We start from the raw sequence: 14,823 nt of genomic DNA, 5'->3' as shown, positions 1-14,823 counted from the left end.
GGCTCCGAGCCATCAGCCCAGAGCCCGACGCGGGGCTCGAACTCACAGACCGCGAGATCGTGACCTGGCTGAAGTCGGACGCTTAACCGACTGCGCCACCCAGGCGCCCCTCGATATCCATTTTTAAAGACAGCATACATTTGAACAAGCCACTCTCCCTAAATGCTTATTTTAAATTGGCAGTGGGTTAGCCAGCAGTCAGTAATTTCACATAGCAAGTGTTTGGCACGCCTGTTTTAACCTGTACAGGTTCACTTCACACAAAGAAAGGAGAGGTGGGGTTACATGGTGGAAGCACCACGTTAGCCTCATTAACATATTTTGAATAACTGTATTTGAACATTTGCCAGCCAAGCTGGGCTATTTGGATGCCTGCCAAATGAGCAGTGGGAATTTCTGAGAGGCCCATAGAGATATGAGCCTGTAAAATGTTTACTTTTTCTTCTTGGAAGGGAAACATTTTAGAAGAACAGCTCCCCCCACCCCCAAATCTTTGTTTATTTTTGATAGGGCGCTTGCATGGAGGAGGGGCAGAGGGAGGGAGACAGAGGATCTGAAGTAGGCTCTGTGCTGACAGCAGAGAGCCTGATGTGGGACTCGAATTCACAAACTGAGAGATCATGACCTGAGCTGAAGTCAGACAGTTAACCTACTGAACCACTCAGGCGCCCCCTTTTTTTTTTTTTTTTAATACCGCAGAAATTTGAGATCTTCTCTTCCCACCACCTTTGTGTATTGTTTTTAGAATATGTACTTTAGGATTTGTCTCAGAAATACCTTTCGTAATCTCTCTTGGATTAGATTGAGTTCCTACTCAGCCTGTTTTTGTTCTTTGCAAAATTAGTCCTAAAGCTCTTTCTGTGAGCTGAGCTGGAGAACCTCTTCTGCAGGCTTATCATGTGAACACAGATGGTTGGAACAGGACAGACAGGATAAGCTAGGGCACATGTAGAGTCAACTCCTACCCAGTGGATGCTTGGATGATTAAGATGCCAGCCTGGCTTGGCTCTATAGAGTACAGAAATGGTCTTTCCAAGGTTCTGGCTTTGTGGCCCGCAACTGTGTCCAGAAATATTTTTTTGGCTTTGTGTTGACACCTTCTGGCTGAAACCACAACTTGGGGCTCTAAAACTAGTTAAGGGAGTAGTCAGCTAAAACCAGGGGTTCTCAGATATTGTGATGTGGCAGATTATAAAGGTAAGAAAATGAGGCAGCACATATGCTTAGTTCTATAGTTCTTATTTTGGGGGCAGGTCAGGGGAGTATCAGAGTACCAGGGAGCTTTTTCAAAAACCATTCACCTTGATTGTTTGTTCCTGTTCACTTATTGCAGTAAAGGGTGGAATGACAATGTAATGAGGGGGCATTTGAATCTACAGTCTGTTGAAATCATGGGTGCTTACCACTGTGTGGTAATTTCCATAGTTTAGGCCAGTTTGCAACCCTGTGTCTCTTATTCTTTTGAATGGAAAGGTGTAGCGTGGTAACACTAACTCTCACTGCTCCTATGAAAGATTTTAAAATAATATGTTAAATCTACCTTTAATAGGCTTGCCAAAAGAGGGTTTTTTTCCTACTTGGAGCTTTTTTTTTTCTCTTTGTCTCGTCAAAGATGGTTCTTAAGACTGACTTTTTAAAATCACACAAATACAGTATATTGAAAACAGGAAAGAAAAATTTGATTATAGCTATTAAAAAAAACCAAACTTTAAAAAATGAGAACCTGGGGAAGAACTCTGGTACATTGTCAAGTCCTAAATTTTTAAGAAGTATTATAATGAGCGTATGTATTTATATTTTATATGCCAATCATGTATGTGTATATAAATATATATACTTTTAAATTTCTAGGCTGAAGTTACCACATTTCAGCTAGTTTTTGTTGAACTTCATTGATTTACTTGTAATTTTGTGAATAGTGTGTGTGATTTATATTTTTACAAAATCACTATCTACTCTTAACCTAGTATATAAATATAACTGAGTCTTCATAGTTTTGTTTTTTTTCTGGTTGATTCATAACAGCCCTTTTAAAAGAAAAAATTTATAGGTGAATGTAATCATGAAGCAATGTGATATTAATGAGTGCCTTTGATCATCACTTCAGTATTTATCTTTTTTATCATAAAATGTTAAATATTGTGTTTGTGGAGTTTCTCTCTTATGTCAGTTTATTGTGTTATGGGAATAGTTATGGAATATTACCAGTTCCATGTTTTGTACATGTTTAACATCTCTGAGGGTGGTAGATATAAAATCTGTTTCTCAAACAAGTACATGCATGAAACAATTTATTCAAGTCCTGTAACAACGCTAGTGAAACTTGAGTTCTGGCACTAGGCCCACATTTAAGCTGATAGGGTGCGTGTGCTTGTGTGCGTGTGTGCGTGCGTGTGTGAAAAAGATACTAATCATTGATGGTTTCTTTAGAATGTGTTAAGATTTTTAGGTCCAAATATGAGTCATTCAGTAGGTATATAAGATTTTAAAAACTGAATGAAATGTAGATACTGACTTTTGTGTCCCTTTTAATTAATTTTAGTGACTCACTAGGTGGTATTTGTGGGGATACATATAATAATTTCTTCATTGGTTTTTGCATTCTCCACATTTTAGTAACAAAGTGCTGGGAATGAAATGTGAATGAAGAGGCTACCTTCAGGTATAGTGAGGTTTATTTAGCTCATTTAACCATTGCTCTGTCTTACCCTCCTGTTAGGTGCTCCCTAGCTCCCTGGCATATTTACATATTATATAATCCAGACTGGTTTGTCCTGTTTGGTAGGTTTGTTATAAACTGCAGGGCTAAGTAAATGGGTGATAACATTTTAAATGGCATTAGAAGTTAAACAGTACTTGAGGAGTGATGTAGCAGAGGGCCCCAGCTGTCAGGTGCTCTCGGGTCTGCCTTCTTTCAGGCCATTTCCGTTTTCTTGTGGGTAACAGTAAATAAACACAAAACTGTAGTAATGCCTGGCCAGAGGACCACTCCATTTTACAGATGACATCCCACATGCATTTCTGATACTGAAAATGTCTGATTCTGAAAGTAGGTATTAACTGTGTCCATTAATTACTTGTATACATAGGCAGAAACCACCAAATCAAACTGGTAGAACCATTTTCATCTGGCTTTGCCCAGTATGAAAACAGTGAAGGAGGAAGGTAACTAGATGGGTTTTGTTCCCCTCCTCCCTCCGTGTATAATGAGAGAACATTTCCACATGCTTTGTGGTGAGCATTTCTTATGGCTGCACACTACTGGGTTAAGCCAACATATGGAGCTTAACTTATCCCCAGTTTATGGGGCTATTGTTTTTTTTAAAGCATCCTCTGACCTTACTTGTTTAACTTTGTGAAAGGTATTCATCTCATGCGAGTGCTCTAAACCCTCTGTAGGGCTGTGTCCCCTTGAGCAACGAGTACGTCCTTCTCACGTTCACTCATCAGGTCCCCAGCTGGAAACTGGGATCTCCTGGTGGGTGTGGAAGTCTTTCCTGGAATGCCCCTCCCCTCCATACAGGGCTGCTTTGAGGTTTGCACGGTACCTAGTGCCTCAGGGTGTTAAACTTACAGTGGGTGGTGGTGGTGACAACCCTGCCCTGCCATGCTGCACGCTCCAGTCCCTCTACTCTCTCACCTGTTTCAATCTCAGGGGTTCTCTTTGAGCCAAGAGACTGGGGACCCTAACATAGAAGATCCTCAGTTTAACAGCAGCCTGCTTTTTCCTTGTGAGTCCATGCTTAGTTTGAAGTATGCTAAAAGAGGTTCTCATTTCTGTAGGTCAGGCAGGTTGCAGCCTGCTTGAGTTTTTAGTATCTCTGGTTAATAATGTTTGAGCATAGAAGAGGAAATGGCTCTTTTATGAATGTTGCATAAAACTCTGTGGCCTTGTGCAAATGATCTAACTTCACGTGAATCCTGCCTTAGAGACAGAATCTGCATTTGTGTGAGTCGATTCACCACCCTGTGTGCTGTCTGAAATAATGAGTGTTGGAGTCATCCCACATTTAGCACATACACTTATTTTATGTATTTATTTTTATTTTATTATTTATAAATTTAAATCCAAGTTGGTTAACATATAGTGTAATAATGGTTTCAGGAATAGAATTCAGTGATTCATCACTCACATATAACACCCGGTGCTCATCCCAACAGGTGCCCTCCTTAGTGCCCACAACCCATTTAGCCCATCCCCTCCACCCAACATCCCTCCAGCAACCCTCAGTTTGTTCTCTGTATTTAAGAGTCTTTTATGGTTTGCGTCCCTCTCTGTTTTTATCTTATTTTTCCTTCCCTTCCCCTGTGTTCATCTGTTGTGTTTCTTGAATTCCACATATGAATGAAATCATACGATATTTGTCTTTCTCTGATTGACTTATTTCGCTTAGCGTAATACACTCTAGTTCCATCCATGTTGTTGCAAATAGCAAGATTTCATTCTTTTTGATTGCTGAGTAGTAGTCCATTGTGTGTGTGTGTGTGTGTGTGTGTGTGTGTGTGTGTGTACATGTACATACACCACATCTTCTTTATCTATTCAGCAGTCAGTGGACATTTGGGCTCTTTCCATAATTTGGCTAGCACATACATTTTCTTAAAAAAAACAGAACTCAGAGCTGGGAAAATTGTCAAACAGTTCACATTCTTCTGATTCTGATTTTTTTAATGTTATTTTTGCTATTTTAAATTTGCTTTTATTGTTTGAAATCAGAAATACATTTTTTATTCTAACTTTTTATTTTGGAACTGAAGATTTAAAACTTACAACCGTGGAATTACCATTGTGTGAGTGGTTAATTATTGTAATTTATAATCACAAGATGGTGAGACCTTTGGAGGATAAAATGGAAAATAAAATTAGGTTCGGACAGGAATTCTACTTGGATATTGCAAAAATAGGAAAAAAAAAGGGAATGAATAACTGGCAACACAAACCCGTTTTCCTGTAAGTTCCTTTTTCCCAATCCCTTGCCATCATGCTAAAAAAAGTTTTCTTGCAAGTTGATTTTTCTCAGAATCCTGCTGCTTACTGTTAGTAATATTTTTTTTCATGTGCCAGAGTTTTGTTTTTCATGTGATTTCTGCAGTGTGATTTCTTACTGAAAATATTTTTTTAAGTGCAGTGGCAAAAGTTCTTGATAATAAGCCAAAAGGAAAATTTAATACGGACTTCTGTACAGTTTAGTTATAGTGATTAGGGGGAATTAAATGTATTATCCAAGGTGAATGAAGTTAAATTATTATAGGAGAAATAATTCTAATTGAAGAAGAACTATGAGTGCTCATTTTCAGTTTCAGAAATTACATTTTTCAGTTTCTACCTGGTCTTTCCCTCCAAGGATGCATATTTTTAAGATTTTTCTATCAGGCTAACGCAGGGTGATGCCACTAACTGAACCAGCTTAATGGGATGACATCATGGTTTCCTTGGGAATAATTAAGCAGGGTAAAAATTCAAGTTTTTAAGAGGGCGTGATTGGACTTCTTGAGCAGTATGATACTTTAAAATACTTCGAAGATACTCTAAAGTAACTGAATGCTTTTAAGGGGATAGCTAGTGTTCTGCATCTCTCAGTCTGATAGGAAAAAAGAAATCATGTTTTAGATACTATTAAAACAGCATGTGATTTTTTCCTCCTGTTATTCTTTTAAGAAATGATTTCAGAAATGGTCAAGAACATCTTGTTCAGCAGCTCACTCTGACTCCTTGACTTACTGGGAGGCTCTCACTACATTTGTTTACTTTATAAATCTTACAGTGGCCTTTGACCAAAAGTAATAAAATGTTACCTGACCTGTTCTATCAGTCAGGATTCTCAGTTGTAAGCAACAAAAACCCTGGCTAATTTCATGAGAAAAGGAGTTTATTAAAGACATTAAGTAGTGCACAGTGTCTCTGGAAAGCTGAGGACCTAGCTTAGAAGCACATCAGTCAGGAACTCCCTCCACTGGGGGAACACATCATCCCTGCCACACAGGCCATGACCATAGGCCCCATGTCTCCTACTACCACCACCGTTGACAACTAGATACTGAACACTGCCATTGCTACCTCTGCAAGCTGCATTTGCTGCCCCAACCACAGACCCAGATTTTGTGCAGTTCTTATTTCTTGAGATTTCTTGAGATTTAAAATCTGGAATGAATTTGGTAGAACCAGTGTACCTGATTGTGTACCTGCACTCTGTTGCATGGTAGCTAAGAAACCAATTATCTGGAATTTTCTGCCTTTGTAGTATTAGGGTTAATGATTTTCCAAAGATAGGGAGGGGAGTGCAGATGCTGGACATCCTAAAAGAATCCTATAAGCCTACAGTTCCAGGCATATTGGGGGTAGAGGTAGAAGGATTCAAAATAAGGACAACAGGGGCACCTGGGTGGCTCACTTAGTTAAGCATACAACTATTGATTTTGGCTCAGGTCATGATCTCAGGGTTTGTGAGTTGAGCCCCACATCTAGCTCTGTGCTGACAGTGTGGAGTCTGGAGTCTGCTTGGGATTTTCTCTCTCTCCCTCTCTTTGCCCCTCCCCCACTGTGCTTGTGCATGCACGCTGTCTCTCTCAGGGTGAATAAAATAAACTTAAAAAAAAAATAAGGACAACAACTACCCTCCTACAGAACTTACAATGTCTGCTAATAATAGGTATGAGGAAAAAATGTCATAACAAAACCCATAATTTCTCAGTATTCTCATCTCAGCAGCTTCCACAGACATAAAAGCAAGCACTCTGTTTATTAAACAGCTGTTGTGTGCTGAGTGGTGGTTTTTTTTTTTTTAATTTTATCTCTAATCCATAAAACAACCTTGAAAAGTAGACATTATTGCCCTTATTTTTACAGGTAAAGAAACTGGTGTTCCAAGGTAACTTCCCCAAATTACATAGCTGGTATATGTCAGTGCTGAAATTCAAACTCATTTGTGTCTGTTCCAGAACCCCTCTTCTTTCTACTGTTCCGGCTTTGTCCTCCCAGAAATTTTGTGGAAGAGCACATACAGCCTCCCTGATTTAAACCAGAAGTTTTTGTGGGTGCTTCTGCATTGTTTCCCTTAATCCAGTACTTACCATTTATCATGAATTGGGAGACCCTCCTCGGCTCAGGAGAGGGACTGGGGCTAGAGCTGCAGATTCAGGAATGATAAGAGCCTAAGTGTCCCTGGGTGCTTTGGACATCTATGCCATCTTCCTGGAAGAATCTGTTGAGTGAGAGGAGTTGGTGAGACCTTGCAGAACACTAGTTTGTCACGTGGATCAGGAGAGAGGAAGCAGCAAAAGACACAGTGACGGTCACTTGGTAGGAGGAGATCAGAATAGGTACTTGTTAGAAGAGTTTATAAGAAGGAGGGTGTGGTTGAGAGTCAGGTGCTTCAGGAATCGAAATAGAATGAGGTAGAAGATAGCCACTGAGGTGAACTGGCCAAGCAGGAAGGTATGGTGGCCTTTCATAATTTGGAATAATATTCTCCGAATCTTACCCTGCTCTATTAACCTACCATAAAGTGCAGTGATGGAAACATCATCCTGTATTTTAGGTTCACATACTCCACGGACATGTACAATTTTGTGTTTAAATTTTTAATTCCTTTTTAAATAATGCTTTGGTAGTCGTTGGGGCCACACCCGTAGAGTGAACAGTCCAGGTGGACTAGAGTTTTCCCTACATCCCATTCCCTACATCACATTTATTTATTTAAAGACCATCGTGCCTCAAGAGTGACTTAGACTGACTCCCTGTCAGTCTTTTTATTTTACGTCTGCCCACATGGAAGCTAATCGTCCACTTTCCTTCCTACTCACGCGGACTTGTGAAATCTTCCAACCTCTTATGCTATTTGTTTGTCTTTTGCAAATCAGAGGAGCATCATGTCACCTTGAAACATCCTTCAAATTAAACTTCAGAAAGGATGAGTGATTAAATTTAACTTTTTATAGTTTATTTAATTCTTCCCTCTCTAGAGAACCTCTTTAGAGTACACAGGCATAGGAAGAGTGAAAATAAAAGTATTCCTGAATGGGTTATAGAAAATTATGGGGAAAATTGGAGAGGTGTTGGAGTAGATTTTAAAAAACATTTTTTTTTTAATGTTTTATTTATTTTTGAGAGAGAGACAGAGTACGAGCGGGGGAAGGGCAGAGAGAGACACACACACACAGAATCTGAAGCAGGCTCCAGGCTCCAAGCTGACAGCACAGAGCCCGACGCGGGGCTCAAACTCACGAACCCGTGAGATCATGACGCGAGCCGAAGTCGATGCTCAACCGACTGAGCCACCTAGGCGCCCCTGGAGTAGATTTTAATGTCTATAAGGTTATATGTCCGGAGCAGAGTCTGTTTTGGATGAGCCCTGAGCAGGATAGCTTTTTCCTGATTGAGGTACAGCTTATCTTGTCTGTTCCTGATCACAGCACAATTTCTCCTTTGTTTCAGAGTGATGGTATTTCCCTCCTCTCAGACCTTTTTGGTTACTATACAGCCCATGTTTGCTAGTTCACTCCTTAGCCCTGGTCAATGCCAGTCATCTCTGCCCTACACTAGGAGGTATTGGGATTTGTTAAAAGGGAGTAGGGGAGATGAAAATAAAAGTTCTCCCTGCATCTCCTTTTTAGTTATTTCTGTCCCTCATCTCTTCTCACCCCAATGATGAAATGAATGTAGATAAAGGAAGAAAGAGAGGGAAATGATATCTAATATTTTAAAATTCTTTTCCTTTTCTGTTCATCAAATCTTTCCCCTCTCCCCCTCATCCCTATTCTTATTTCTTACCCTCCAATATCTGTCTTCCCTGTTAGAATGTAAGCTCCCGAGGTAGAAAAAAACCCATGTCACACCATGTCAGTTTTGGTCTCTGGTATGCCCCCCATTGCCTAGCATAGGGCCTGATGTATAGAAGGCACTGGGAATGTGCTTGCTTGGTCAATGAGTGAAGAAAGGAAGCCATGGGAGTAAACCATTATTTCTGTCAGTATCATTCTTGACAACTCTATCCTGGTCTGATTTCTTACTCTGCCCCCCCAAATCTCTAATCCTGAAGGAACCTGCCTCCTGGACAACATCAAGAGGATGGCTCTCACAGTATGGTGCTGGACACATTTTCCTATGGTGCATTTTTCTGCATAGTGATTAGTCTGTTGGAACTTTGTACTTAAGGAAGCTTTTGTGGGTTGGTCAGAGAAGTGAACCATTATGTTTACAACATTGTTTCAATGGGCAAATGCATTCTGAGTTCAAATGAATCTACTTATATACAGACTTTTGGATTACAACCTTTCCATTAGTTGGAGACTACCATTGCATGATCTCCCATTCAGGCTTTTATTCATTACTAATATGTAAATGAACAATAAGCCATTTCTTTGTAGAAGGACCAGAGCCAGAAGTCTTTCTTTCTGAGATTATAAACTATTACATTAAAATGAATTTCATTCATCCAACAAACATGGTAGTTTATTTCAAATGTATTTATAGAGTGCCTAGCACATACTGGGTTTTGTACAAAGGATTCACATGTAGATAAAATAGGGACTGTCTCCTGGTAAGGTCACAGCCAGGTTTCCATTTAAATAGGAATTGGATTCATAGAGCCCACAAGGTCACTTCCAGCTCTGAAATTCAGTAATTCCCGAGTTTTGAATTGCTCTATTCATTGACCCATTTTCCTTGTCATATGTGGCTCTAATAAAATGTATTTTTAGATAATACTAGAGAAAGCATTGGCATTCACGAGTAGCAATTAATGGCAGCAAACCCACCTTTACAGTTTTTAAGTAATTCTAAATCTGTTTTTATTATTAGCAATGAGAAATCTAGGGGAAAAAAAACACTTATTTTCATTCTCGCTTCTTTCATAGAAAGAATGAAGCAAGATACATGATGAAATTGACGTAAAAATACACTGAATGACCGGGACTTTAGTTTGAAAGCGTGTATATTCCACAAGGGTAACATATATAAGTGTTGGGATTAACAAATATTTTTGTTTTTTCTGAATGCTCTTCTGCAGTTTTTGAACAGTTTATAGCAAGTATGCGTCACTTTCCCACCGCCATCGTTGAACATACTCACGTTCATGTGCATACAACGCAGTATTTCTTCAGATAAGTAAACATATTAGTGAGGTATGTGTCTTTCCTCAAATCATTTACCCATGTGTCTTAATAAATAACTTGATGAACAAAATCTAGTTTCTGGGAATTGGAATGTGGAAAATTTGGATATTTAGATAAAAAATTCTATAGATATTTATAAAATATACTAAGAACTCTGTGGAGCAAAAAATAAGACTTTCTTGAGCTTTCTGACTTGTGACTTGAATTCTGTCAAAACAGTCTTATTCTGCCCTGAAACTTAAAAAGTTACCTGGTAGTTAATTTCAAATATTGGAACCACAAACTTCCTTATTGATAGATCTCTGATTTTTATTGAAAGTTTGTAATTCAGGGGCCCCTGGGTGGCTCAGTCGGTTAAGCGTCCGACTTCGGCTCAGGTCATGATCTCACGGTTCGTGAGTTCGAGCCCCATATCAGGCTCTGTGCTGACGGCTCAGAGCCTGAAGCCTGCTTTGGATTCTGTGTCACCCTTTCTCTCTGCCCATCCCCCTGCCTCTCTCTCTCCTAAAAACTAAATAAAAACATTTTAAAAAAAAAAAAAAAAAAAAAAAGAAAGTTTGTAATTCAAGTAATATAACTTGTTTCTGGCAAGTGAGTTAATGACTGTTTCCTCCCAGCACCTGGAGAAAACAGGTACTATATCTAGCTTCTAGAATTCCGTGTTATGATCAGGGTCATCCCTGAATTAGTATCTAGAGTTAAATTTGCAAATGAGTTTTAGAGTGTTATTTTTTTTCTCTACAATAACTACTAATAAACTACATGTTTTATTGCCTTACTGGTTTCCTATTCATCATTTTAGCAGTTTCTTTTAATGTAAAAATCAATCACTAGCTAGAATATGGTCCCCATAATTACAGGAGATTGAAAACCCACATTTGAGGAGTAATTCGGTTTTAGAGAAAGAACAATTTATAAATTATTCATTAGTTGGCTTCTGTGGTCCTTTATTCTTAGTTATTTCATTTAATGCAGAATGGTAACTCATACAGGTATATAACACAGTGCTTCTGTTGACAAAAAGAGATCATTATCTAGAGTTGGCAAGAATCTCGCATTACTGAAACAAACTGGGTGCATATTAACTTGGTTTAATCAGTACTTGTTAGTGTTTCACCATTATAGGAATTGAAAGTAGAGGCACTTCCACAAGTTTATTGGAAGATTGTTTTTAACTAAAGTTTCTGTTTTAGGAGAAAATCACATTGCAAAGTAATGATTCACATTTAAAATGAGAGGAATGCTTTTCTTGATGACTGGCAAATACTAGGTACACAATAAGTAATAGTTTCATTTACGACAGAGAAGGTAAATATTCAGATTTAGAAGTTAAGGTCACCTCACAGGTCACAGATCTGCACATCATGAGGCATTTTCCTTCAATTTGTGTACACGGTGCAAAATTGGTAAGCTTTTAATCGTTTTACATGCACTCGTGTTTTTTTCTTTCATTTGCTTTTACTCTTTTTTTTTTAAATTTTGTTTTAATGTTTATTCATTTCTGAGAGAGAGAGAGAGAGAGAGAGAGAGAGAGAGAGAGAGAGAGAGACAACACGAGTGGGGGAGGAGCAGAGACAGAGAGAGGGAGACAGAATCTGAAGCAGGCTCCAGGCTCTGAGCAGTCAGCACAGAGCCCAACACAGGGTTCGAACTCAAGAACCATGAGATCGTGACCTGAGCCAAAGTCGGAAGCTTAACCGTGCCCCAATTTGCTTTTACTCTTAAAATGAACTTTTGCTTAAGCTAGGTTTTTGTTTGTGATGAGTCAAGCTTTGCTTATACTTAAGTTTTTCTAAGTTCACTGTGTATAGCAAAGCACACAATCAGAAATTTATGACAAATATGACCCTGAAGAGGAAATCTTGAGCTTTCTAAACTCTGAGTCTTTCTCAGGGAGACAGATTAAATTAAATACTAATATGAGGCCCACTTTGTGTAATTAAGAACAAATAAATCAGCTACCAACACAAAACAAAAACCAGCATCTGAAAATATGTGATTTGTCTTTTTTTATGCAGTCTTAGAAAACAACACTCCCAGTATAGAATGGAATGGAATGCAGCATTCCCAGGTTTCAAAAAACAATGCCATTTGAAAATTACACCTGATGCCATGTAAAAGAAACTGATTCTTTATACTAATAATTTTACCTTATGTTCAAATACTGAGCTTCATATAACTTGTGTTTACCATTTATTTAATACCTGAAATGAATCTTGAGTTGGGGGATTAAGAAGATAAGCAGATGCATTTCTTCTAGGAATATTCTAGTGCACTGAGTCTTAAACTTAAAAATGTCAACCTGCTATTATGTTCTATGCATATGTGATGTCCTCTATACGTAGTTAATACATATATCTGGTGAAAAATCTGTTAGGGCATTGACTAGGTATCAATTCTATATAAACATAAATATTCACATGGATTAATTTTATTTTTTGTAACAGCTTTATTGAGATATAAATCATGTACTGTAAAGTGTACATGTACCCTTACGTAGTGTACAATTAAGTGGGTTTTAGTATATTCACAGGGTTATGTATCTATCACCACTAATTCCAGAACATTTTTATCACCTCAGAAAAGAAACCCCATACGCGTTAGCAGTCATTCTCCATATCGCGCCCCCAGCTAACCCCCCACCAGCCTTAGGCAGTCACTAATCCATCCATGTGGATTTGCCTATTCTACATATTTCATATGATGGAATTATATAATATGTGGTCTTTTGTGTCTGGCTTCTTTCGCTTGGCATAACGTTTTTAAAGTTCCACGTTGTGGCATATTTTAGAACCTCATTCCTTGCTATTGCATGGATATATCACAGTTTGTTTCTCCAAAGTAGATTAAATTATTTTTGAATTGAAAATTTGGCAATCCTCAAAGCCCTCTGTAACTTTCCCAGGCTTCTTTCTCTTTCTTCTCTCTCTCCACATCCCGCACCTTTCATGGCTGGGTTTTCACTGTACTATTTCCTTGTTTGAGGAATATCTCAAATGCTACTTTCTGAAATTTTTTTCCTCAATTGCTTGAGTAATAAGTAATCTCTTTCCTTCAAATTCTCACGGCTCTTCGTCTTTGCCATAGTTTCAACTTGTGTTTTGGTTATTTATATACGTGTCTCTCATTTCATATCTTAATGCATCAGACCAGGGACATTTCTGTTGCCATCAGAAATAACCCTGCAAATAGTCAAAAATCAATACGTAGTTTTTAACGTAATGAATGAGATCATTGAAGATCACTTGGGTGTCATAAACCAAGGCTGTCATTCATAGTTATTATTTCTAGTTGGGATGCCAAAAACTGTCTTAGGAATTAAAGAAGATAACTATGTTTTTGGAAAAACCTATCTTCTCATTATTAATGCAGTGACTTAGTGTCTGGTACATAATTGGAACTCAGTAAATGTTTCTTGAGTTGGACCTGGTATCCGGTAGCAGGACTGGGTAAATTTTCAATGTCTCTAGAAAGGAAATTCTATATTTGTTTATAAAGACATTTAGAAACCCCAAGTTTAAAAGAGAGAGAGTGTGGAGCACCTGGATGGCTCTGTCGGTTAAGCGTCAGACTCTTGATTTTGGCTCAGGTCGTGATCTGAACAGTTCATGAGATCAAATCCTATGTCAGGCTCTGTGCTGACAGTGAGGAGCCTGCTTGGGATTCTGTCTCCCCCTCTCTCTCTATGCTCCTCCCCTGCTCGTGCTGTCTCTCTCTCTCTCTCTCTGAAAATAAATAAAATTAAAAATAAATAAAAGAGAAAGAGTGATAAAGTAAGAGCATATGTTAGTCAAATGAGGAAAAGGCAGGAGTGCCACGGAGGAGTTGCTTTTCACTGTCCTATTTACATATGTCAGTAATTATTTGCTTTTTTCTTTTTTCTTCCAGAGAAGTAAGTTCTAGTTACTACATAAGACTTAATAAAACAGACTGCAATAAGTTGTCCTGTAAGTGCAAGGTCTGAAGGTACATCTTCCATCTTTTTTGAAGCCCTATTTGGACCAGCCTTACGTCAGGAGTACAGTTGTAAATTTGGATGAAGGTCTTTATGTTCCGACAAGGGGGCCGTCCACAAAATGCTCTTCTAGGGTGCCGCGGGGATCTTGATTCTGAACTAGTACTTTCAGCCACATCCATAGGGCTTTAAAGGAAGGAAGATGTTATTGGTGGGTCTAGATTTTGAAGAAAAAGAGTAAACAGGGGTTCCTGTCAGCATGGCAAACAATTTCTTACTTTCTAGTGTTTATTACTTTATGTGGTCAAAGATCAGAGAAAGGGAAGAAGTAAGCACCAGACTCTTGAGGTTCGCTTAGTTTCTTTTTTCCCCATGACACTTGTCCCCAGAATAGGACTGTGCTGTTTTTGGAGTAGGTGATGGTACTCCATCATTTTGTGATTATATTTAAAACTTAGATTATTTAAACAATTTGAAAACTCCTTATTGTAGGAATTGTAATATAAAAGTTTCATATTTATCTTCTCTATTCCCACCCCTCTAAGTTACTATAGATATGCCAAATTTCTATAACTATATACAATCAAAATATTTTCATTATGAAACATATAAGCAGTTGTTCTTGGGAGTAGATTTCCTTTAGTGGTTTTTTGGTTATATTTTGTGCAGCTCTCAAAACTTTGTTCCTCTTTATTTATTTATAATGTTTATTTATTTATTTTGAGAGAGAGAGAGAGGGAGAGGGAGAATCCCAG

At 38.4% G+C, this 14,823-nt stretch overlaps 1 protein-coding gene across 7 annotated transcripts in view; it reads left to right on the top strand.

Moving 5' to 3' along the window:
* The window catches only part of GAB1 (GRB2 associated binding protein 1), a 123,884-nt gene that overhangs the window by 18,286 nt on the left and 90,775 nt on the right, over positions 1 to 14,823 (top strand). The window contains exon 1 of one of the 7 annotated variants that reach the window (XM_058721282.1): positions 9,592 to 10,122. The exons of the other annotated variants lie outside the window; for them this stretch is intronic. The gene's annotated coding sequence lies outside the window, so the exon portion shown is untranslated. Of the gene's footprint in view, positions 1 to 9,591; positions 10,123 to 14,823 lie in introns of those variants that run through there. 7 annotated transcript variants of the gene reach the window in all.

Source organism: Neofelis nebulosa, chromosome 3 (assembly GCF_028018385.1).
Source record: "Neofelis nebulosa isolate mNeoNeb1 chromosome 3, mNeoNeb1.pri, whole genome shotgun sequence".
NCBI lineage: Eukaryota > Metazoa > Chordata > Mammalia > Carnivora > Felidae > Neofelis > Neofelis nebulosa.
The sequence above is the reverse complement of the archived record's forward strand: the minus strand, read 5'-3'. Positions and strand labels throughout refer to the sequence as shown.